The sequence below is a fragment of the Pongo pygmaeus genome, chromosome 10 (assembly GCF_028885625.2).
Source record: "Pongo pygmaeus isolate AG05252 chromosome 10, NHGRI_mPonPyg2-v2.0_pri, whole genome shotgun sequence".
Taxonomy (NCBI): domain Eukaryota; kingdom Metazoa; phylum Chordata; class Mammalia; order Primates; family Hominidae; genus Pongo; species Pongo pygmaeus.
The window spans coordinates 80,605,487-80,629,470 of record NC_072383.2 but is presented as its reverse complement, the minus strand read 5'-3'; positions in this window follow the sequence as shown (position 1 = coordinate 80,629,470).

Genomic DNA, 23,984 nt, shown 5'->3' with positions numbered 1-23,984 from the left:
TTTTATTGTTTTTTTTCCTTTAAAAAGGTTTTGATTTTTTGAGATTTAATAGCTTTCTAAGAAATGAAGGATTGTCTTAATTTTCACCTATCCATTGCCCTGTCAATTTGATGTACTAGTTTGATTTGTTAGTGCAATTAAAATCTTATGTAGTATCTTATTAGTATTTTATTATAATTAGTTGGACCATCAAGAATTGTCAACTCCTAGGAGATGAGAGATTTTGTTGTAGTCAGCTCTACTCTTTTGTACATTTGGTTAATTTTTCATTTTAAGACATGTGGTTGAACCATTCTTTAAAACTTGGTTATTGTGTGTAACCGTTGAAGCTGATTAGCTGTAGACACCCTTTGAATCTGATTCATTATATGTGCTAATCAGACCTTCCTTTTCTTGCTAGTGAATCCACCTTTCCTGGGATAACTTGGCTTCCTTATGTACTCTGTGTTCATCAAAGAAAGTAAATACCTAAACTTTACGGACAAATATTTAATGAATACTTTTATATATTAACAATCCCTTATATATTCAAATCAATAAACTATTAAATATATTCTATTATAATCACAATTTTTGTGTATTATAATACCTATTGGTAATCTTATATAAACTTTTCCTGTTTGAGTATTATTAGAAACATACAGACTTTCTTAGATTTAGTCCATTAAAGTAACTACTATAATGGTCATAATAATTATCATGAATCTTATTTTAATGCCCAAACTATATAAATTTGGCTAGTGAGAGCCCTGAAATTTGTCTCTCTTTATTTCAGCATTTTTTTCTGACTATTAAAGAAACATTCTTGCATTGAGTAACAACTGCTTTTAGAGTTCAGTGTTCTCATCTATAAAATAAGAAGCAACAATAGATGTTTCATATCCATAGTGATTTTTTTCTACCCTAAAGTTTGGACTCATTTACGTTTCAAGGAGTCCTTAGTGTGTATGTGTGTGTGTGTGTGTAGATTAGAGACCAAAATATGCATACAAGAGGATTATAATGAGATTCAGCTTACATATAATGGTTATAAAGTTGGAATGCATGTTGTAAATTCACAGTTTTTTCCAGTCAACATGTCATATGGCTGCACCAACACACACACACACACACACACACACACACAACTATATATGACAAAGCACATACATAAGAAAGAACAAAATATGTAAAGGTATAAACCTGGAAAACTTGATTTTTAAACATTCAAATATGGGGGACTCTGGGAAGATGGCATCAGAGTTTTTAAATTTCTCCAAATTCCATATAAACAGGGAAAGGGACTAGGATAGCCAAACCTAAAACACATAGACAACATCTACCATTAAGCTAACACTAGATTAACTTTAAACCTCAAAATATGAACAGGTAGGGACCAACCAGTACCACCAAGAAGCACCATGTGGCATCAGCAATAATGTGAGAGAAAGCAAAGGAAAGACAAAAGGATTCTAATGTCTACAAGAGCTGAAAAATACCTAAATCACTAGCAGGTAGTCACTGGTAAACTCATCAGGGCATTTTGAAGTTAGCAGGTGTACTTGGGAGTAACTGAGTTAGTCACTTTGTAGATTATTCGCAGTTAAGAGCTAATGGGTGATGGAAGCACAATGATGCTGGAAAAATCTGGGCTTTATAATCTCTTACTAGTAACCAGTGAAAATTTTCTTCCAATATCAAATCATGTGCTGCATAGAAAATACTGAGTAGAATCTCAATATGAACAAAGAAAAGAAATGGTTTATAGAAACACTAGGGAGAAGGAACCAAAGTTAACAAACCTCAGGAAAATGCCAGCTTTTGTTTTTGAACACATTTTGATCGTGGCTCACTACAGCTTTGAACTCCTGGGCTCAAGGAATTTTCCTGCCTGCTTCTTGAACAGCTGGGACTACAGGTATGAACCACTGTGTCTGGCTTGAACACATTTTTAAAAGAACAGAAGGGGGAAATCTAGAACCAGTAAGCTAGGAAAGATATCTTGATTTACCTTTTTCTAATACAGAAAAATAAATACCACGAAAATCACAACAGAAAACAATTTTTTTTCTTATACTTTAAGTTTTAGGGTACATGTGCACAATGTGCAGGTTAGTTACATATGTATACATGTGCCATGCTGGTGTGCTGCACCCATTAACTCGTCATTTAGCATTAGGTATATCTCCTAATGCTATCCCTCCCCCCTTGCCCCACCCCACAACAGTTCCCAGAGTGTGATGTTCCCCTTCCTGTGTCCATGTGTTCTCAATGTTCAATTCCCACCTATGAGTGAGAACATGTGGTGTTTGTTTTTTTGTCCTTGCGATAATTTACTGAGAATGATGATTTCCAGTTTCATCCATGTCCCTACAAAGGACATGAACTCATCATTTTTTATGGCTGCATAGTATTCCATGGTGTATATGTGCCACATTTTCTTAATCCAGTCTATCATTGTTGGACATTTGGGTTGGTTCCAAGACTTTGCTACTGTGAATAGTGCCTCAATAAACATACGTGTGCATGTGTCTTTATAGCAGCATGATTTATAGTCCTTTGGGTATATACCCAGTAATGGGATGGCTGGGTCAAATGGTATTTCTAGTTCTAGATCCCTGAGGAATCGCCACACTGACTTCCACAAGGGTTGAACTAGTTTACAGTCCCACCAACAGTGTAAAAGTGTTCCTATTTCTCCACATCCTCTCCAGCACCTGTTGTTTCCTGACTTTTTAATGATCACCATTCTAACTGGTGTGAGATGGTATCTCATTGTGGTTTTCATTTGCATTTCTCTGATGGCCAGTGATGATGAGCATCTTTTCATGTGTCTTTTGGCTGCATAAATGTCTCCTTTTGAGAAGTGTCTGTTCATATCCTTCACCCACTTTATGATGGGGTTGTTTGTTTTTTTCTTGTAAATTTGTTTGAGTTCATTGTAGATTCTTGATATTAGCCCTTTGTCAGATGAGTGGGTTGCAAAAATTTTCTCCCATTCTGTATGTTGCCTGTTCACTCTGATGGTAGTTTCTTTTGCTGTGAAGAAGCTCCTTAGTTTAATTAGATCCCATTTGTCAATTTTGGCTCTTGTTGCCATTGCTTTTGGTGTTTTAGACATGAAGTCCTTGCCCATGCCTATGTCCTGAATGGTATTGTCTAGGTTTTCTTCTAGGGTTTTTATGGTTTTAGGTCTAACATGTAAGTCTTTAATCCATCTTGAATTAATTTTTGCATAAGGTGTAAGGAAGGGATCCAGTTTCAGCTTTCTACATATGGCTAGCCAGTTTTCCCAGCACCATTTATTAAATAGGGAATCCTTTCCCCATTGCTTGTTTTTCTCAGGTTTGTCAAAGATCAGATAGTTGTAGATATGCAGCATTATTTCTGAGGGCTCTGTTCTGCTCCATTGGTCTATATCTCTGTTTTGGTAGCAGTACCATGCTGTTTTGGTTACTGTAGCCTTGTAGCATAGTTTGAAGTCAGATAGTGTGATGCCTCCAGCTTTGTTCTTTTTGCTTAGGATTGTCTTGGCAATGCAGGCTCTTTTTTGGTTCCATATGAACTTTGAAGTAGTTTCTTCCAATTCTGTGAAGAAAGTCATTGGTAGCTTGATGGGGATGGCATTGAATGTATAAATTACCTTGGGCAGTAAGGCCATTTTCACGATATTGATTCTTCCTACCCATGAGCATGGAATGTTCTTCCATTTGTTTGTATCCTCTTTTATTTCATTGAGCAGTGGTTTGTAGTTCTCCTTGAAGAGGTCCTTCACATCCCTTGTAAGTTGGATTCCTAGGTATTTTATTCTCTTTGAAGCAATTGTGAATGGGAGTTCACTCATGATTTGGCTGTCTGTTTGTCTGTTATTGGTGTATAAGAATGCTTGTGATTTTTGCACATTGATTTTGTATCCTGAGACTTTGCTGAAGTTGCTTATCAGCTTAAGGAGATTTTGGGCTGAGACAATGGGGTTTTCTAGATACACATTCATGTCGTCTGCAAACTGGGACAATTTGACTTCCTGTTTTCCTAAATGAATACCCTTTATTTCCTTCTCCTGCCTAATTGCCCTGGACAGAACTTCCAACACTATGTTGAATAGGAGTGGTGAGAGAGGGCATCCCTGTCTTGTGCCAGTTTTCAAAGGGAATGCTTCCAGTTTTTGCCCATCCAGTATGATATTGGCTGTGGGTTTGTCATAAGTAGCTCTTATTATTTTGAGATATGTCCCATCAATACCTAATTTATTGAGAGTTTTTAGCATGAAGGGTTGTTGAATTTTGTCAAAGGCCTTTTCTGCATCTATTGAGATAATCATGTCGTTTTTGTCTTTGGTTCTGTTTATATGCTGGATTACATTTATTGATTTGCATATATTGAACCAGCCTTGCATCCCAGGGATGAAGCCCACTTGATCATGGTGGATAAGCTTTTTGATGTGCTGCTGGATTCGGTTTGCCAGTATTTTATTGAGGATTTTTGCATCAATGTTCATCAAGGATATTGGTCTAAAATTCTCTTTTTTGGTTGTGTCTCTGCCCGGCTTTGGTATCAGGATGATGCTGGCCTCATAAAATGAGTTAGGGAGGATTCCCTCTTTTTCTATTGATTGGAATAGTTTCAGAAGGAATGGTACCAGTTCCTCCTTGTACCTCTGGTAGAATTTGGCTGTGAATCCATCTAGTCCTGGACTCTTTTTGGTTGGTAAGCTATTGATTATTGCCACAATTTCAGATCCTGTTATTGGTCTATTCAGAGATTCAACTTCTTCCTGGTTTAGTCTTGGGAGAGTGTATATATTGAGAAATTTATCCATTTCTTCTAGATTTTCTAGTTTATTTGTGTAGAGGTGTTTGTAGTATTCTCTGATGGTAGTTTGTATTTCTGTGGGATTGGTGGTGATATCCCCTTTATCATTTTTTATTGCATCTATTTGATTCTTCTCTCTTTTTTTCTTTATTAGTCTTGCTAGCGGTCTATCAATTTTGTTGATCCTTTCAAAAAACCAGCTCCTGCATTCATTAATTTTTTGAAGCATATTTTTTGTCTCTATTTCCTTCAATTCTGCTCTGATTTTAGTTATTTCTTGACTTCTGCTAGCTTTTGAATGTGTTTGCTCTTGCTTTTCTAGTTCTTTTAATTGTGATGTTAGGGTGTCAATTTTGGATTTTTCCTGCTTTCTCTTGTGGGCATTTAGTGCTATAAATTTCCGTCTACACACTGCTTTGAATGCATCCCAGAGATTCTGGTATGTTGTGTCTTGGTTCTCGTTGGTTTCAAAGAACATCTTTATTACTGCCTTCATTCCATTATGTACCCAGTAGTCATTCAGAAGCAGGTTGTTCAGTTTCCATGTAGTTGAGTGGTTTTGAGGGAGTTTCTTATCCTGAGTTCTAGTTTGATTGCACTGTGGTCTGAGAGACAGTTTGTTATAATTTCTATTCTTTTACATTTGCTAAGGAGTGCTTTACTTCCAAGTATGTGGTCAATTTTGGAATAGGTGTGGTGTGGTGCTGAAAAAAATGTATATTCTGTTGATTTGGGGTGGAGAGTTCTATAGATGTCTATTAGGTCCACTTGGTGCAGAGCTGAGTTCAATTCCTGGGTATCCTTGTTAACTTTCTGTCTCATTGATCTCTCTAATGTTGACAGTAGGGTGTTAAAGTCTCCCATTATTATTGTGTGGGAGTCTAACTCTCTTTGTAGGTCACTCAGGACTTGCTTTATGAATCTGGGTGCTCCTGTATTGGGTGCATATATATTTAGGATAGTTAGCTCTTCTTGTTGAATTGATCCCTTTACCATTACATAATGGCCTTCTTTGTCTCTTTTGATCTTTGTTGGTTTAAAGTCTGTTTTATCAGAGACTAGGATTGCAACCCCTGCCTTTTTTTGTTTTCCATTTGCTTGATAGATCTTCCTCCATCCTTTTGTTTTGAGCCTATATGTGTCTCTGCACATGAGATGGGTTTCCTGAATACAGCACAATGATGGGTCTAGACTCTTTATCCAATTTGCCAGTCTGTGTCTTTTAATTGGAGCATTTAGTCCATTTACATTTAAAGTTAATATTGTTATGTGTGAATTAGATCCTGTCATTATGATGTTAGCTGGTTATTTTGCTAATTAGTTGATGCAGTTTCTTCCTAGTCTCGATGGTCTTTACATTTTGGCATGTTTTTGCAGCGGCTGGTACCAGTTGTGCCTTTCCATGTTTAGTGCTTCCTTCAGGAGCTCTTTTAGGGCAGGCCTGGTGGTGACAAAATCTCTCAGCATTTGCTTGTCTGTAAAGTATTTTATTTCTCCTTCACTTATGAAGCTTGGTTTGGCTGGATATGAAATTCTGGGTTGAAAATTCTTTTCTTTAAAGAATGTTGAATATTGGCCCCCGATCTCTTCTGGCTTGTAGGGTTTCTGCTGAGATATCTGCTGTTAGTCTGATGGGCTTCCCTTTGTGGGTAACCTGACCTTTCTCTCTGGCTGCCCTTAACATTTTTTCCTTCATTTCAACTTTGGTGAATCTGACAATTATGTGTCTTGGAGTTGCTCTTCTTGAGGAGTATCTTTGTGGTGTTCTCTGTATTTCCTGAATCTGAATGTTGGCCTGCCTTGCTAGATTGGGGAAGTTCTCCTGGATAATATCCTGCAGAGTGTTTTCCAACTTGGTTCCATTCTCCCCGTCACTTTCAGGTACACCAATCAGATGCAGATTTGGTCTTTTCATATAGTCCCATATTTCTTGGAGGCTTTGTTCGTTTCTTTTAATCCTTTTTTCTGTAAACTTCTCTTCTCGCTTCATTTCATTCACTTTATCTTCAATCACTGATACCCTTTCTTCCAGTTGATCGCATCGGCTCCTGAGGCTTCTGCATTCTTCACATAATTCTCAAGCCTTGGCTTTCAGCTCCATCAGCTCCTTTAAGCACTTCTCTGTATTGGTTATTCTAGTTATACATTCTTCTAAAGTTTTTTCAAAGTTTTCAACTTCTTTGCCTTTGATTTGAATTTCCTCCTGTAGCTCAGAGTAGTTTGATCGTCTGAAGCCTTCTTCTCTCAGCTCGTCAAAGTCATTCTCCGTCCAGCTTTGTTCCGTTGCTGGTGAGGAACTGCTTTCTTTTGGAGGAGGAGAGGTACTCTGCTTTTTAGAGTTTCCAGTTTTTCTGCTCTGTTTTTGCCCCATCTTTGTGGTTTTATCTACTTTTGGTCTTTGATGATGGTGATGTACAGATGGGTTTTTGGTGTGGATGTCCTTTCTGTTTGTTAGTTTTCCTTCTAACAGACAGGACCCTCAGCTGCAGGTCTGTTGGAGTTTGCTAGAGGTCCACTCCAGACCCTGTTTGCCTGGGTATCAGCAGCGGTGTCTGCAGAACCGTGGATTTTCGTGATCTGCGAATGCTGCTGTCTGATCGTTCCTCTGGAAGTTTTGTCTCAGAGGAGTACCCGGCTGTGTGAGGTGTCAGTCTGCCCCTACTGAGGGGTGCCTCCCGGTTAGGCTGCTCGGGGGTCAGGGGTCAGGGACCCACTTGAGGAGGCAGTCTGCCTGTTCTCAGATCTCCAGCTGCCTGCTGGGAGAACCACTGCTCTCCTCAAAGCTGTCAGGCAGGGACATTTAAGTCTGCAGAGGTTACTGCTGTCTTTTTGTTTGTCTGTGCCCTGCCCCCAGAGGTGGAACCTACAGAGGCATGCAGGTCTCCTTGAGCTGTGGTGGGCTCCACCCAGTTCAAGCTTCCTGGCTGCTTTGTTTACCTAAGCGAGCCTGGGCAATGGCTGGCGCCCCTGCCCCAGCCTTGCTGCCGCATTGCAGTTTGATCTCAGACTGCTGTGCGAGCAATCAGCGAGACTCCGTGGGCGTGGGACCCTCCGAGCCAGGTGTGGGCTATAGTCTCCTGGTGCACCATTTCCTAAGCCCGTCGGAAAAGCGCATTATTCGGGTGGGAGTGGCCCGATTTTTCAGGTGCCCTCTGTCACCCCTTTCCTTGACCAGGAAAGGGAACTCCCTGACCCCTTGCGCTTCCGGAGTGAGGCAATGCCTCGCCCTTCTTCAGCTCATGCTCGGTGCACGCACCCGCTGACCTGCGCCCACTGTCTGGCACTCCCTAGTGAGATGAACCCGGTACCTCAGATGGAAATGCAGAAATCACCCGTCTTCTGTGTCGCTCAAGCTGGGAGCTGTAGACGGGAGCTGTTCCTATTCGGCCATCTTGGCTCCTCCCCTCAGAAAAGAATTTTTATCAAATCCCACCAATGTCTTTATAATAATAAAAAAATACTAGGAGCAAAATATTATCCTTTCAGACTACGAAGGCATACCAGGACAATCTCCATAGGAAGATACATCATAACTGTAACCAAATTTCTCAAACTGAGACAAAAGGATTTAAGAAAATGTTAATAGCTATGAAACAACATAAATCATAATTTTTAAAATTCAGAAATAAGGTAATTGGAGAAGAGAGAAAAAGAGTATAGGAAGATTTGAAATTTGAGCTCATAGAATGTATAAAATCATTACTAAAATAAAATGTTACTTCAGAGTTTAAAAATAAACCAGGAAAAACAAAACAGTGAATAAACAAATAGATAATGAATGCCTTTAGAGAAATAGAACATAAAAAGTAAAAAAAAAGTTAAAAAGAAATAAAGTATTACAAGTATTTGAGAGACAGTGACAATTATAAATTACAGGAAAAGAAGACTCAGCATACACACAAAGGGACATCCTGAGCACAAAAACTAAAGCAATGAATGAGAACAAATACTAGAAAGTATAAATCAAGAGAACTTCTCTAAAAAAAAAGATGGCTTAAAACCATGTGTTGAAAGGGCATACTGTATTCCTGCTGATGAGACAGCTAATTCTCTTCTGAATTTATCTCTTGTAATACAGGTGCTCCTTGACTTACAATGGGGTTATGTCCCAATAAACCCGACATAAATGGAAAATATCATAAGTCAAAAACGTATTTAATACACCCAAGCTACCAAACATCATAACAGCTTAGCTTACCTTAAATGTGCTAAGAACTCTTACATTAACATATGGTTGAGCAAAATCATCTAACACAAAGCTTATTTTTATTATGAAGTATTGAATAGTTCATTTTATTTATTTAATGAATACTATACTGAAAGTGAAAAGCAGAATACGTTCTCAAAGCACAGTTTCTACTGAATGTGATTTGCTCTAGCATCACTGTAAAGCCAGTGTGTACCTTCCCAAATACAGTCAATAGAAACTAACACTTGCTATTAACATTTTGTCTTTTAATATCTTCCCCTAAAGGCTTCAGTTCTAACAGATATGTAAACTGACTTCTGATTTTTTTTTCTGTGATAATTTTGCTGTGTTTTTCTACCGAATGAAATGTGTCCCCATCTTTACAGCCTCAGGTGAAAGTTTTCTTGCTGACCAAACCCAACCCCTAACTCCATGGCACATATTTCTTGTTATTATAGCACACAGTTCTGGTACTAATACTTTATTAGTCAGGATAGAGTAACTTACACCCTGGTTGCTAACAATCTCATAATCGCAATAAACAATAAGACTGTTTTCATGCTATTTCTCCATTGCAGGTTGGCTGGAGTCCAACAATGTCTGCATCTGTTGATTTACATTTCTTTAATTATTACTAAAGTTAAACATATTTTTCATATTTTAAAGCCATTTTCGGCTTAAATTGAGATTATCTTTCCTTTTGATGTGTAAGAGCTCTTTAAACATTAAGATATGTCTTTGTGCATCAAAACTGTTACCAATGTATTGCCCTTTGTTACCTTATTTTTTAAAAAATTATGTTTCACATTAAAAAACTAGAAAGATCTCAAGTCAACAGCCTAACAGGCCTGGTGTGTTGGCTCATGCCTGTAATCCCAGCACTTTGTGAGGCTGAGGCAGATGGATCACTTGAGGTCAGGAGTTTGAGACCAGCGGGGCCAACATGGTGAAACCTCGTCTCTACTAAAAATACAAAAACTTAGCCAAGCGTGGTGGTGCACACCTGTAATCCCAGCTACTTGGAAGACTGAGGCAGGAGAATTGCTTGAACCCGGGAGGCAGAGGTTGCAGTGAGCTGAGATCATGAGATCATACAACTACACCACTACACTCCAGCCTGGGTGACAGGGTGAGACTCTGTTGCTAAAAAAAAGAAAAAAAAAAAAAACCTAACAGCACAACTAAAAGAACTAGAGAACCAAGAGCAAACAAACCCTGATGCTAACAAAAGACAAGATGGATTAAAGACTTAAATGTAAAACCCAAAGCTATAAAAAACCCAGAAGAAAACCTAGGCAATACCATTCAGGACATAGGCACAGACAAAGATTTCATGACAAAAATGCCAAAAGCAATTGCAACAAAATAAAACAATTGACAAGTAGGATCTAATTAAACTAAAGAGCTTCTGCACAGCAAAAGAAACTATCAACAGAGTAAACAGTCAACCTACAGAATGCGAGAAAAGTTTTGCAATCTATCCATCTAACAAGGTCTTATGTACAGCATCTGTAAGGAACTTAAACAAATTTACAAAGAAAAAAAACCCCAAAAAACAAATAATATCAATAAAAGGGGGGAAAAGGACACTTCTCAAAAGAAGACATACATGTGGCTAACAAACATATGAAAAAAAGCTCAACATCACTGATCATTAGAGAAATGCAAATCAAAACCACAATTAGATACTATCTCATACCAGTCAGAATAGCTATTATTAAAAAGTCAAAAAAAAAATAGATGCTGGCGAGATTGTGGAGAAAAAGGAAAGCTTGTATACTGCTAATGGGAGTATAAATTAGGTCAGCCCCATTGTGGAAGACGGTGTGGCGATTCCTCAAAGACCCAGAGGCAGAAATATTTGACTCAACAATCCTGTTACTGGGTATATACCCAAAGGAATATAAATCATTCTATTATAAAGATACATGCATGCCTATGTTCATTGCAGCATTATTTGTAATAGCAAAGACATGAAATCTACCTAAATCCCCACCAATGATAGACTGGGTAAAGAAAATGTGGTACATATACACTATGGAATACTATACAGCCATAAAAAGAACGAGATTATGTCCTTTGGAGAGACACAGATGGAGCTAGAGACCGTTAGCAAACTAATGCAGGAAAAGAAAAACAAATACTGTCTGTTCTTACTTATAAGTGGGAGCTGAATGATGAGAACACATGGACACCTTGCGGGGAACAACCACACTGGGGCCTGTTGGAAGGTGAGGGGTGGGAGGAGAGAGAGCATCAGGAAGAATAGCTAATGAATGCTGGGCTTAATACCCAGGTGATGGGATGATCTGTGCAGCAAACCACCATGGCACACGTTTACCTATATAAGAAACCTGCACGTCCTGCACATGTACTCCTGAACTTAAAATAAAAGTTGGGAAATTAAAAAAAATTGTGTTATGGTAAACATGTAAAACTTTTAAGTTTTATGCCATCAAATTTATCTAGCTTATCCTTTATGGCTTCTGAGTTTTACATTTTAACCAATAAGTTTTACTCCCTTTAAAATAATAAGAATAAAAATTATCCCATGTTTTCTTCTAGTACTTTTTTTTTTACAGTGGATATTTTCTGCTCTTGTACTTTATAATCTGCAATAATCTCCTTGATCCCCACACCCTAATTATTGAAATTTTTATATTTATTGGTACTTTACAAAAAACATTTTTCCCTAATTCTGTATTTACAGTTTCACAATTTCCCCCAATCTGGTGTGTATATATATCTATACACACACACACACACACATATATGTGTCTGTGTGTGTATATATGTGCATGTGTGTGTGTGTATATATATGTGTGTGTGTGTGTGTGTGTGTGTGTATAGTGGCTGAGTCTATTTCCCCTTCTCTAATGCAGTAATTCCTAAAGAAAATATCATGAATCCACCTTCTCTCATTCTCAGTGGTGTATTATTGGGTGGGGTTGTTCCAAGGGAACCCCTGAAACTCTAAATGGCTTAAGTTAAATATGATACCATCTCCTGGTCCTTCCAGGGAAGGACTTAAACCTCACTGAAGGTAGTTACATACAAGAAGAAATTTTTTTTGCCCTATTGAAAAGAGAAATTTACTCTCTCTTCTGCAGGAACTAAAACACTTCTTTCTTTTCTTAGTAGGTACAGTGTGAAGATGTGGAGTTTGCAACATGGCAGCTACTTTTCAACTCTAATGGATCAGCTGAAATCTTCTGAGTGCCACCAAAGAGAGCCTGAGGATAAAGCAGGCAAGCAGACACCTTGGAAGGTCAAGGGTAGGAATAAAGATAAATGATGCTGACTGAATTGCCAGATCCAGTCCTGCCTGAATTTAGTCCTACATCTGGATTTTTCACATGAAACAGTAAATTTCTCCCCCTTTGAAAAGCCAATTGGAGTTGAATTTTCTGTCACTTGCAACCAAAGAATTCCTGATGCTATTTTTTTTTCTGTTATCCTTGCTATTTCCAACAGTTCTATCTTCTAATTTCATTTTACTCTGAGTCAGATGTAACTGAGTAGTATATGGGTTGATTCTGCCTTGTAGCTACCGTCTTTTTTTCCACACAAGAATAAACTTACAGAATTTATAAAAATTGCTTTAGTTTTCAACATTTAAAAATTGAAAAGAAGTTCCAAAAATATGTAGTTTTTTTAAGCAATGGACCTAGATTTGTAATAATTAGCTAGAACTAAATAGCCATGACTATATGAAGATGAGTCATAGTGGCTCCAGTTTTCCACAGTCCCTGTACCTCTATGGCCTTATACTAGGCACATGTGCTTTGCTTTCCTGTCTGGTATCCCTGAGTTTCGAGTGTGTGATCTCTGATGTCCAACCTGGTAGATAATGGGGATGGAGAAGAAGAGGGTGTCTAGGCTTATTTCATTGAGGAACAAGAGAGTGATGATTTCTAGAGGGTATCTTTATTACTTTATACTAATCTCTATTTATCTTTATCAAAGTATTTAGTGAATTGCATTCCAACAGGGAGTATTTAAAAATTTTTGGAAAAATAAGAATTACTTTTTCAAAAACTGAACTACAAAGGCAGTTAAAATAAGGCTTAAAGTTATTTTCTTCTGCTTAATTTGGTACATTATATTTGCATAAAGCCCAATCTCATAATTGAATGCTACTTGAATGAATGTGCTAATGGTGACATAAAACTTTTTAAATTAAAAAAGATCTAAAAATATCACTTAGATCAGTTCTTACCTTTAACACATTCTACTTTATATAAATCCAGCTTGACTAAGTCTAAACGACACTCAGTGACACACTTTAGTTCTTTGTAAAAGATTGCACTAACAAGCATATGTAACTGTAAGGTGTTATCAGCCCCTCCACGTAAGAGAATGAAATCAGTCCAAGGCCAGTGACATGTCAGGAAGGATTGTTTCTCCTGTCTAAGTCAAAGGGAACATGGATATTTTCCAAAGGAGTCTGAATTTTGTCCTTGTAAGTGACCAGGCACCCTGACTTCTAGTAGAATACAACTGGTAGCTATAAGAAGTAGCGCTATACAAATCAGAGTGTTCCTTTTTAAAATAAAAATCTATGAAACTCAAAACTTTGTTGTGCTATGATATAGGCATTTGAATAGTATGTAGATCTAGTAGGTATTTTTAACATATACACCTCTAACATTAAATGTGAACATGTACTTTAGTAAACATTCTATAAATATTTCATAAATGTCATTCATGTATTATTTTCTTAGAAGAAAGATATGTGTTTATTTACTTGTGTTAATATTCAAGTTAATGACCCATGAAACCTGTGTACTGTTCAAAATCTAATCTTTTCATTGGTGACATTGAATATAGAGTTGGGAATTATAAAGGAGGAAAGATATCAACATTTACTGAATCATGATAGGAGCTACCAATAGTGGGTACTTGCTATATGCCAGACATGGTTTTGAAAACTCTATATACATTTCTCACATGTATATATTTTCATATATATATATATATATATATATACTCATGTATATATATTCATGGAGTCTTCACAACGCATCCTTTTTATTCTCATTTTACTTGTCCAAGGCCTCTGGAGGGTTTGAAACGTTCTTTTGTTGTAGGGGCAGGTGGTCATAGGGATCCTGGCCCAAGAAGAAATAGGGGGATACTTATGAGGAGAGTGCCAGTAGGAGATGTATTTATGTGCTAGGATATTCTGTATGATATGTTACTTTCTCTAGCATTTTATTCTGATTATCCCTTTAGTTAGGTCTTACACAAATATTTCAGGCCAGGTGAACCTCGTTGCCTTTGTGCAAATTAGAAAAAGGCTCCACTCTGTGCAGGCAGTGCTTGGCCAGGGGAGCATGAGCTGCATTTCCACCAACATGCCTTGTAACTCACTTTATCCAGATCCCTTGTTCATAACACAACCTGTAGCACCATTTCCTGTGTCTCTGACTGAGGAAAAATAAGTAAAAATGAGAATAATCTAACAAAGTTAAAGTGGCAGCTTCTGAGGTCATTTTAGTAGCAGCAAAATGATCTCTTGTGGCATTCAAGAGGAAGCTGAGTCACAGGGTCAGCCTATGGTCCAGTACCCCCTTTTGCACATAGAAACTGTTTGTCAGTTGGGAGATTTGGGAATTCTGATTTTATTTTTATTAAGGAAGTCACAAAGGTAATTTTAGTTAAGGAGACTGTCTTTTAGATGATAAGGACCTCAAACTTAGAGAAATAAAGAGCATTAATTTTTCAAAAAAGCAAAGAACATGTGAACTAAAAACTTGAAAATCCCACTGATCTATTTGGAAGGCTTCCTAGAGAAGAGCTGATGATGAAAGTCAAAGATGAAATCTTTTCCTTACATTTCAAGGCAGGCATTACATTTATAAGGAGTGTAAAGAGCTAAAGTGGTATGACGAGTGTTAGCGAGTTTTGAACAGATGCATTAAAGATATATGGAAGTGGTAAACTGGGTAAGGATACCAGGACAAAAAAGATATTAGGTGATATGGGAGCTTTGTATACAAATTGCTTTAAAAAATCTTTATGCTGGAAATACAAAGCAGTGATGTCAGAAAGATGGCAGAATAGGATTTTCCAGCACGTGTTCCGTTGCAGAACCATCAATTTGAAAACTATGTACAAGTGACAATACTACATAAGAGCTAAGGAATCCAGGTGAGAGATAATAGCATGTGAGTATGGCACAGAAATAAGAAAAGATACCTTGAAGACGGTAGGAAGGGCAGTGTCACATTACTTGCTTCACCCTATCCCAAAGCCCAGGCAGCACAGGACAAAGAGAGAGACTCTGCTTGGAGTAAGCAAAGGGAAGTGAGCACCTGACTTTGCAATGGACACCAGCACTAGTGGAAACCAGCATGAGACACCCACCTCAGTGGAACCCAGCATGAGGTCAGCACCTATAGCTATTGGCTCCAGGTTGGCCCTGCAGCTCCAGGGTTCAGCCTGCTCTAGGGCTATGCCAGCTCCATAGCCTCAGGCTTCAGGCCTGTCCCAGCTCCCGCCCCCACAGTCCAGACTCTGGTCTGGCACCTGCAGCCCTAGGCTTCAGGGCCACCCCAATGCCAGACCAGTACCTGATGCCCCAGGGTCCAGATCAGCCCCCAGGGTCCTAGTCTCTAGGCTAGAATCTGCAGAATCAGTCTCCAGGCTAGAACCTGAAGAACAAGCCTCTAGGAAAGCCTCTGTGACACCAGGCATCAGGTTAGCACCCGTGAACTCAAACTGCAGACCAGCTTTTATGGACTCTGGCTCTAGGCATGCCTTAGTACCAGACCTAAGCTTCAAGCCAGTCCCCATGAAGCTAGGCTCCAGGATACCCAAGGTACAGATCTACTGCAGTAGAACAGATTTCATGCCTTCCCCAGTTTATCTCAGCACTGGGCTGGCCTCTGTTGACCTAGGCTCTAGAACTGCCCTGAGTATCCAGGCTCAAGGACAGCTTCTACAGACTCGGGAGCCAGGCATGCCCTCATGGAGTGAGGCAACAGGCCCATCCCATTACTGGGCTAGCTCTCATGTTCTCAGGCTAAAGACCCACCTCAGCACCAGGCTGGTACCCATGGACCTAGACTCCAGTTCAGTTACCACAAACACAAACTTCAGACCCATCCACAGGGACCCAGGCCTCAGGCCCAGCCCCGTGGACCCAGTCAACAGGTCCACCCCAGTGAATTCCAAAACCAGGCTGGCCCCCATAAACCCAGGATCCTGGCCCACCCTAGTAGACCCTAAAATCCAGGCTCATTCCAGTGGACCCAGTCTTCATGCCAGGCGCCATGAATCCAGGCTCCTGGCCAGGCACTTTGGACCCAAGTATCAAGTCTGCCCACCTGCTGATCTAAGCACCCACCCAGACTGTCCATGAACTCCAGTGTCAAGCCTTTCCATGAACCCAGGCAGATGACCTGCCCAGAATATGGACTGTCTGACTGGTAAAGAAGTTTCTCTACCAAAGCCAGTCTATAAAGACTGGAAATGGTGCTTACTTCTTCAAATGCACACATACCAATGCACGGCCACATGATACCATGGGAAGGAAATGTGACACCACCAAAGGAATAAAATAAAGGAGTAGTAACTGATCCTAAAGAAACAAAGGTTTACAAATTGCTGGATAAAAATTAAAAACAATAATCATAAAGATGCCTAGTGAGCTACAAGAGATACTGATCAGCAACTAAACAAAATCATAAAAACAATATACAAACAAAATTAGAAGTTCAATAAATACAGAAACCATACAAAAGAACTACACAGAAATTCTGGAGCTAAATAACATAATGACTATACTGAGAAATTTCATAGAAAGCTTAAGTAGCAAACTCAATCAAGCAGAAGAAAGCATCAATGAGCTTGAAGACAGATCATTTGAAGTTACCTGGTCAGAGGAACAAAAAGAAAACAGAAGGAAAAAGAGTAACAAAAATCTACAGGAATTATGAAACACCATTAAGTGAACTAATATATGTATTATGGGAGCAAACCAATATATGGATTATTGGCATAGAGTTTATTTAAAGAAATTACGACATCTTGGCAGCTTTTCTGACCAAATAATAATAATAAGAAGAAGAACAACAATAATAACAGAAAACACCTTAAATCAGAAAGGGAAATTAACATCCACATCAACAAAGCCCAAACACTGTCAAATGGATTAAAAATAAGAAGATATACACCAAGACATATTATAATCATATTATCAAAAGTCAAAAACAGAGAGTTTTGAAAGCAGGAAGAAAAAAAGGAACTTGCCACATATAAAGCCATGTTTGTAAGTCTACCAGTGGATTTCTCATTAGAAACTTTGCTGGCAAGATGAGAGTGGGATAATATATTTTAAATGTTGAAAGAAAAGTCTGCCAACTAAGAATACCGTACATGGTAAGTCTGTCTTTCAAAGATAATAGAGAGATAAGGGCTTTTCCAGGCAAATAAAAGCTGAAGGAGTTCATTACCACTAGACCTGCCTTAAAAAAGGGAATTCTACAAGTTGAAATGAAAGTACACTAACTAATAGCATGAAAACATGTGAAAATATGCTGTAATGATGAGAATACAGCCAAATTCTGAATACTCAAATACCATAATTGCAGCGCATAAATCACTTTTAACTCTAGTATAAAGGTCAAAAGGCAAAAGTGTTACAAATGAATATAGCTAAAATAATTTATTAATGGATGCATGATATGTAAGAAACAGAAATTGTGATATCAATAATATAAAGTATGGGGAAAGAAGAAGTTAAAATATAGAGTTTTTGAATGCTATTAAAATTAAGTTTTTTATTAGGCTAAAATATACTGCTATAAGAATTTTATTTTGTAAATTTCATGGTAACCCCAAAGCAAAAACCAGTAGTAAGTACACAAAGATAAAAAGAAATAAAAGAGAGGACCGGTTCCAAGATGGCTGAATAGGAACAGCTCCAGTCTGCAGCTCCCAGCATTATCGACGCAGAAGATGGGTGATTTCTTCATTTCCAACTAAGGTACCTGGTTCATCTCATTGGTACTGGTTGGACAGTGGGTGCAGCCCATGGAGGGTGAGCTGAAGCAAAGTGGGGCATCGCCTCATCCAGGAAGCACAAGAGGGTGGGGGATTTCCCTTTCCTAGCCAAGGGAAGCTGTGACAGACTGTAACTGGACAATAGGGACACTGCCACCCAAATACTGCACTTTTCCAGTGGTCTTAGCAAATGGCACACCAGGAGATTATATCTCGTGCCTGGCTCAGTGGGTGCCATGTCCACAGAGCCTGGCTCACTGCTAGCGCAGCAGTCTGAGATCGAGCTGCCATTTGGCAGCGTGGCTTGGGGAGGGGCATCCGCCATTGCTGAGGCTTGAGTAGGTAAACAAAGCAGCCAGGAAGCTCGAACTGGGTGGAGCCCACTGCAGTTCAAGGAGGCCTGCCTGCCTCTGTAGACTCCACCTCTGGGGCAGGGCATAGATGAACAAACGGCAGCGGAAACTTCTGCAGACTTAAACGTCCCTGTCTGGCAGCTCTGAAGAGAGCAGTGGTTCTCCCAGCACAGTGTTTGAGCTCTGAGAACTGACAGACTGCCTCCTCAAGTGGGTCCCTGACCCCCGTGTAGCCTAACTGGGAGACATCTCCCAGTAGGGGCCAACTGACACCTCATACAGCTGGGTGCCCCTCTGAGACAAAGCATCCAGAGGAAGGAACAGGCAGCAATATTTGCTGTTCTGCAGTATTTGCTGTTCTGCAGCCTCTGCTGGTGGTACCCAGGCGAACAGGGTCTGGAGTGGACCTCCAGCAAACTCCAACAGATGTGCAGCTGAGGGACCTGACTGTTAGAAGGAAAACTAACAAACAGAAAGGAATAGCATCAATGTCAATAAAAAGGACATCCACACCAAAACCCCATCCGTAGGTCACCATCATCAAAGACCAAAGGTAGATGAAACCACAAAGATGGGGAGAAACTAGAGCAGAAGAACTGAAAATTCTAAAAATCAGAGCACCTCTTCTCCTCCAAAGGATCACAGCTCTGCCACAGCAACAGAACAAAGCTGGATGGAAAATGACTTTGATGAGTTGACAGAAGTAGGCTTCAGAAGGTCGGTAATAACAAACTTCTCCGAGCTAAAGGAGGATGTTTGAACCCATCACAAGGAAGCTAAAAACCTTGAAAAAAGATTAGATGAATGGCTAACTAGAATACACATTGTAGAGAAGACCATAAATGACCTGATGGAGCTGAAAACCATGGCACAAGAACTACATGATGCATGCACAAGCTTCAGTAGCCAATTCGATCAGCTGCAAGAAAGGGTATAAGTGATTGAAGATCAAATTAATGAAATGAAGTGAAAAGATAAGTTTAGGTAAAAAAGAGTAAAAAGAAACAAACAAAGCCTCCAAGAAATATAGGACTATGTGAAAAGACCAAATCTACATTTGATTGGTGTACCTGAAAGTCACGGGGAGAATGGAACCAAGCAGGAAAACACTCTTCAGAATATTATCCAGGAAAACTTCCCCAATCTAGCAAGGCAGGCCAACATCCAAATTCAGGAAATACAGAGAACACCACAAAGATACTCCTCGAGAAGAGCAACCCCATGACACATAATTGTCAGATTCACCAAGGTTGAAATGAAGGAAAAAGTGTTAAGGGCAGCCAGAGAGAAAGGTTGGGTTACCCACAAAGGGAAGCCCATCAGACTAATAGCAGATCTCTCAGCAGAAACTCCACAAGTCAGAAGACAGCGAGGGCCAATATTCAACATTCTTAAAGAAAAGAATTTTCAACCCAGAATTTCATATCCAGCCAAACTAAACTTCATAAGTGAAGGAGAAATAAAAGTCTTTACAGACAGGCAAATGCTGAGAGATTTTGTCACTACCAGGCCTGCCTTACAAGAGCTCCTGAAGGAAGCACTAAACATGGAAAGAAACAACTGGTACCAGCCACTGCAAAAACATGCCAAATTGTAAAGACCATCGATGCTAGGAAGAAACTGCATCAACTAACTAGCAAAATAACCAGCTAACATCATAATGACAGGATCTAATTCACAAATAACAATATTACCCGTAAATGTAAATGGACTAAATGTCCCAGTTAAAAGACATAGACTGGCAAATTGGATAAAGTGTCAAGACCCATCAGTGCGCTGTATTCAGGAGACCCATCTCACGTGTAGAGACACACATAGGCTCAAAATAAAGGGATGGAGGAAGATCTACCAAGCAAATGGAAAACAAAAAAAAAGCAGGGGTTGCAATCCTAGTCTCTGATAAAACAGACTTTAAACCAACAAAGATCAAAAGAGGCAAAGAAGGCCATTACATAACGGTAAATGGATCAATTCAACAAGAAGAGCTAACTATCCTAAATATATATGGATCCAATACAGGAGCACCCAGATTCATAAAGCAAGTCCTTAGAGACTTACAAAGAGACCTACAAAGAGACTTAGACTCCCACACAATAATAATGGGAGACTTTAACACCCCACTGTCAATATTAGACAGATCAACAAGACAGAAGGTTAACAAGGATATCCAGGACTTGAACTCAGCTCTGCACCAAGCAGACCTAATAGACATCTACAGAACTCTCCACCCCAAATCAACAGAATATACATTTTTTCAGCACCACACCACACTTATTCCAAAATTGACCACATAGTTGGAAGTAAAGCACTCCTCAGCAAATGTAAAAGAACAGAAATCACAACAAACTGTCTCCAAACCACAGCGCAGTCAAATTGGAACTCAGGATTAAGAAACTCACTCAAAACCACTGAACTACATGGAAACTGAACAACCTGCTCCTGAATGACTACTGGGTACATAACGAAATGAAGGCAGAAATAAAGATGTTCTTTGAAACCAATGAGAAGAAAGACACAACATACCAGAATCTCTGGGACACATTTAAAGCTGTGTGTAGAGGGAAATTTATAGCACTAAATGCCCACAAGAGAAAGCAGGAAAGATCTAAAATTGACACCCTAACATCACAATTAAAAGAACTAGAGAAGAAAGAGCAACAAATTCAAGAGCTAGGAGAAGGCAAGAAATAACTAAGATCAGAGCAGAACTGAAGGAGATAGAGACACAAAAAACCCTTCAAAAAATCAATGAATCCAGGAGGTGGTTTTTGGAAAAGATTAACAAAATTGATAGATCACAAGCAAGAATAATAAAGAAGAAAAGAGAGAAGAATCAAATAGATGCAATAAAAAATGATAAAGGGGATATCACCACTGATCGCACAGAAATACAAACTACCCTGAGAGAATACCGTAAATACCTCTACACAAATAAACTAGAAAATCTAGAAGAAATGGATAAATTCCTGGACACATACACCCTCCCAAGACTAAACCAGGAAGAAGTTGAATCTCTGAATAGACCAATAACAGGCTCTGAAATTGAGGCAATAATTAATAGCCTACCAACAAAAAAAAGTCCAGGACCAGACGGATTCACAGCCAAATTCTACCATAGGTAAAAAGAGGAGCTGGAACCATTCCTTCTGAAACTATTCCAATCAACTGAAAAAGAGGGAATCCTCCCTAACTCATTTTATGAGGCCAGGATCATCCTGATAACAAAGCCTGGCAGAAACACAACCGAAAAAGAGAATTTTAGACCAATATCCCTGATGAACATCGATGCAAAAATCCTCAATAAAATACTGGCAAACTGAAGCCAGCAGCACATCACAAAACTTATCCACCATGATCAAGTGGGCTTCATCCCTGGGATGCAAGGCTGGTTCAACATACACAAATCAATAAACATATTCCATCCCATAAACAGAACCAATGACAAAAACCACATGATTATCTCAATAACTGCAGAAAAGGCCTTCGACAATATTCAACAGCCTTTCATGCTAAAAGCTCTCAATAATCTAGGGATTGATGGGACATATCTCAAAATAATGAGAGATGTTATGACAAAGCCATAGCCAATATCATACTGAGTGGGCAAAAACTGGAAGCATTCCCTTTGAAAACTTGAACAAGACAGGGATTCCCTCTCTCACCACTCCTCTTCAACATAGTGTTGGAAGTTCTGGCCAGGGCAATCAGGCAAGAGGAAGAAATCAAGGGTATTCAATTAGGAAAAGAGGAAGTCAAATCGTTCCTGTTTGCAGATGGCATGATTGTATATTTAGGAAACTCCATCATCTCAGTCCCAAATCTCTTTAAGCTAATAAGCAACTTCAGCAAAGTCTCAGGATACAAAATCAATGTGCAAAAATCACAGGCATTTCTAGACACCAATAACAGACAAAGAGAGAGCCAAATCATGAGTGAACTCCCATTCACAATTGCTACAAAGAAAATAAAATACCTAGGAATACAGCTTACAAGGGATGTGAAGGACCTCTTCAAGGAGAACTACAAACAACTGCTCAACAAAATAAAAGGGGACACAAACAAATGGAAGAACATTCCATGCTCACGGATAGGAAGAATCAATATTGCAAAAATGGCCATATTGTCCAAGGTAATTTATAGATTCAATGCCATCCCCATCAAGCTACCAATGACTTTCTTCACAGAATTAGAAAAAACTACTTTAAAGTTCACATGGAACCAAAAAAGTGCCCTCATTGCCAAGACAATCCTAAGCAAAAAGAACAAAGCTGGAGGCATCACGCTACCAGACTTCAAACTATACTACAAGGCTACAGTAACCAAAACAGCATGGTACTGGTACCAAAACAGAGATATAGACCAATGGAACAGAACAGAGCCCTCAGAAATAATGCCACATATCTACAACTATCTGATCTTTGACAAACCTGACAAAAACAAGAAATGGGGAAAGGAATCCCTATTTAACAAATGGTGCTAGTAAAACTGGCTAGTCATATGTAGAAAGCTGAAACTGGATCCCAAGCTGAAACTGGATCCCTTCCTTACACCTTATACAAAAATTAATTCAAGATGGATTAAAGACTTACATGTTAGACCTAAAACCATAAAAACTCTAGAAGAAAACCTAGGCAATACATTCAGGACATAGGCATGGGCACGGACTTCATGTCTAAAACACCAAAAGCAATGGCAACAAAAGCCAAAATAGACAAATGGATCTAATTAAACTAAAGAGCTTCTGCACAGCAAAAGAAACTACCATCAGAGTGAACAGGCAACCTACAGAATAAGAGAAAATTTTTGCAATCTACCCATCTGACAAAGGGCTAATATCCAGTATCTACAAGGAACTTAAACAAATTTACAAGGAAAACAAACAAACAACCCCACCAAAAAGTGGGCAAAGGATATGAACAGACACTTTTCAAAAGAAGACATTATTGCAGCCAACAGACACAGAAAAAATGCTCATCATCACTGGTCATTAGAGAAATGCAAATCAAAACCACAGTGAGATACTATCTCACACCAGTTAGAATGGTGATCATTAAAAAGTCAGGAAACAAAAGGTGCTGGAGAGGATGTGGAGAAATAGGAACGCTTTTACACTATTTGTGGGACCATAAGCTAGTTCAACCATTGTGGAAGATAGTGTGGTGATTCCTTAAGGATCTAGAACTAGAAATACCATTTGACCCAGCCATCCCATTACTGGGTATATACTCAAAGGATTATAAATCATGCTACTATAAAGACACATGCACACATATGTTTATTGCGGCACTATTCACAATAGCAAAGACTTGGAACCAACTCAAATGTCCATCAATGATAGACTGGATTAAGAAAATGTGGCACATATACACCATGGAATACTATGCAGCCATAAAAAATGATGAGTTCATGTACTTTCTAGGGACACGGATGAAGCTGGAAACCATCATTCTGAGCAAACTATTGCAAGGACAGAAAATCAAACATCACATGTTCTCACACATAGGTGGGAATTGAACAATGAGAACACTTGGACACAGGAAGGGGAACATCACACAGTGGGGCCTGTCATGGGGTGAGGGGATGCAGGAGGGATAGCATTAGGAGAGTTACCTAATGTAAATGATGAGTTAATGGGTGCAGCA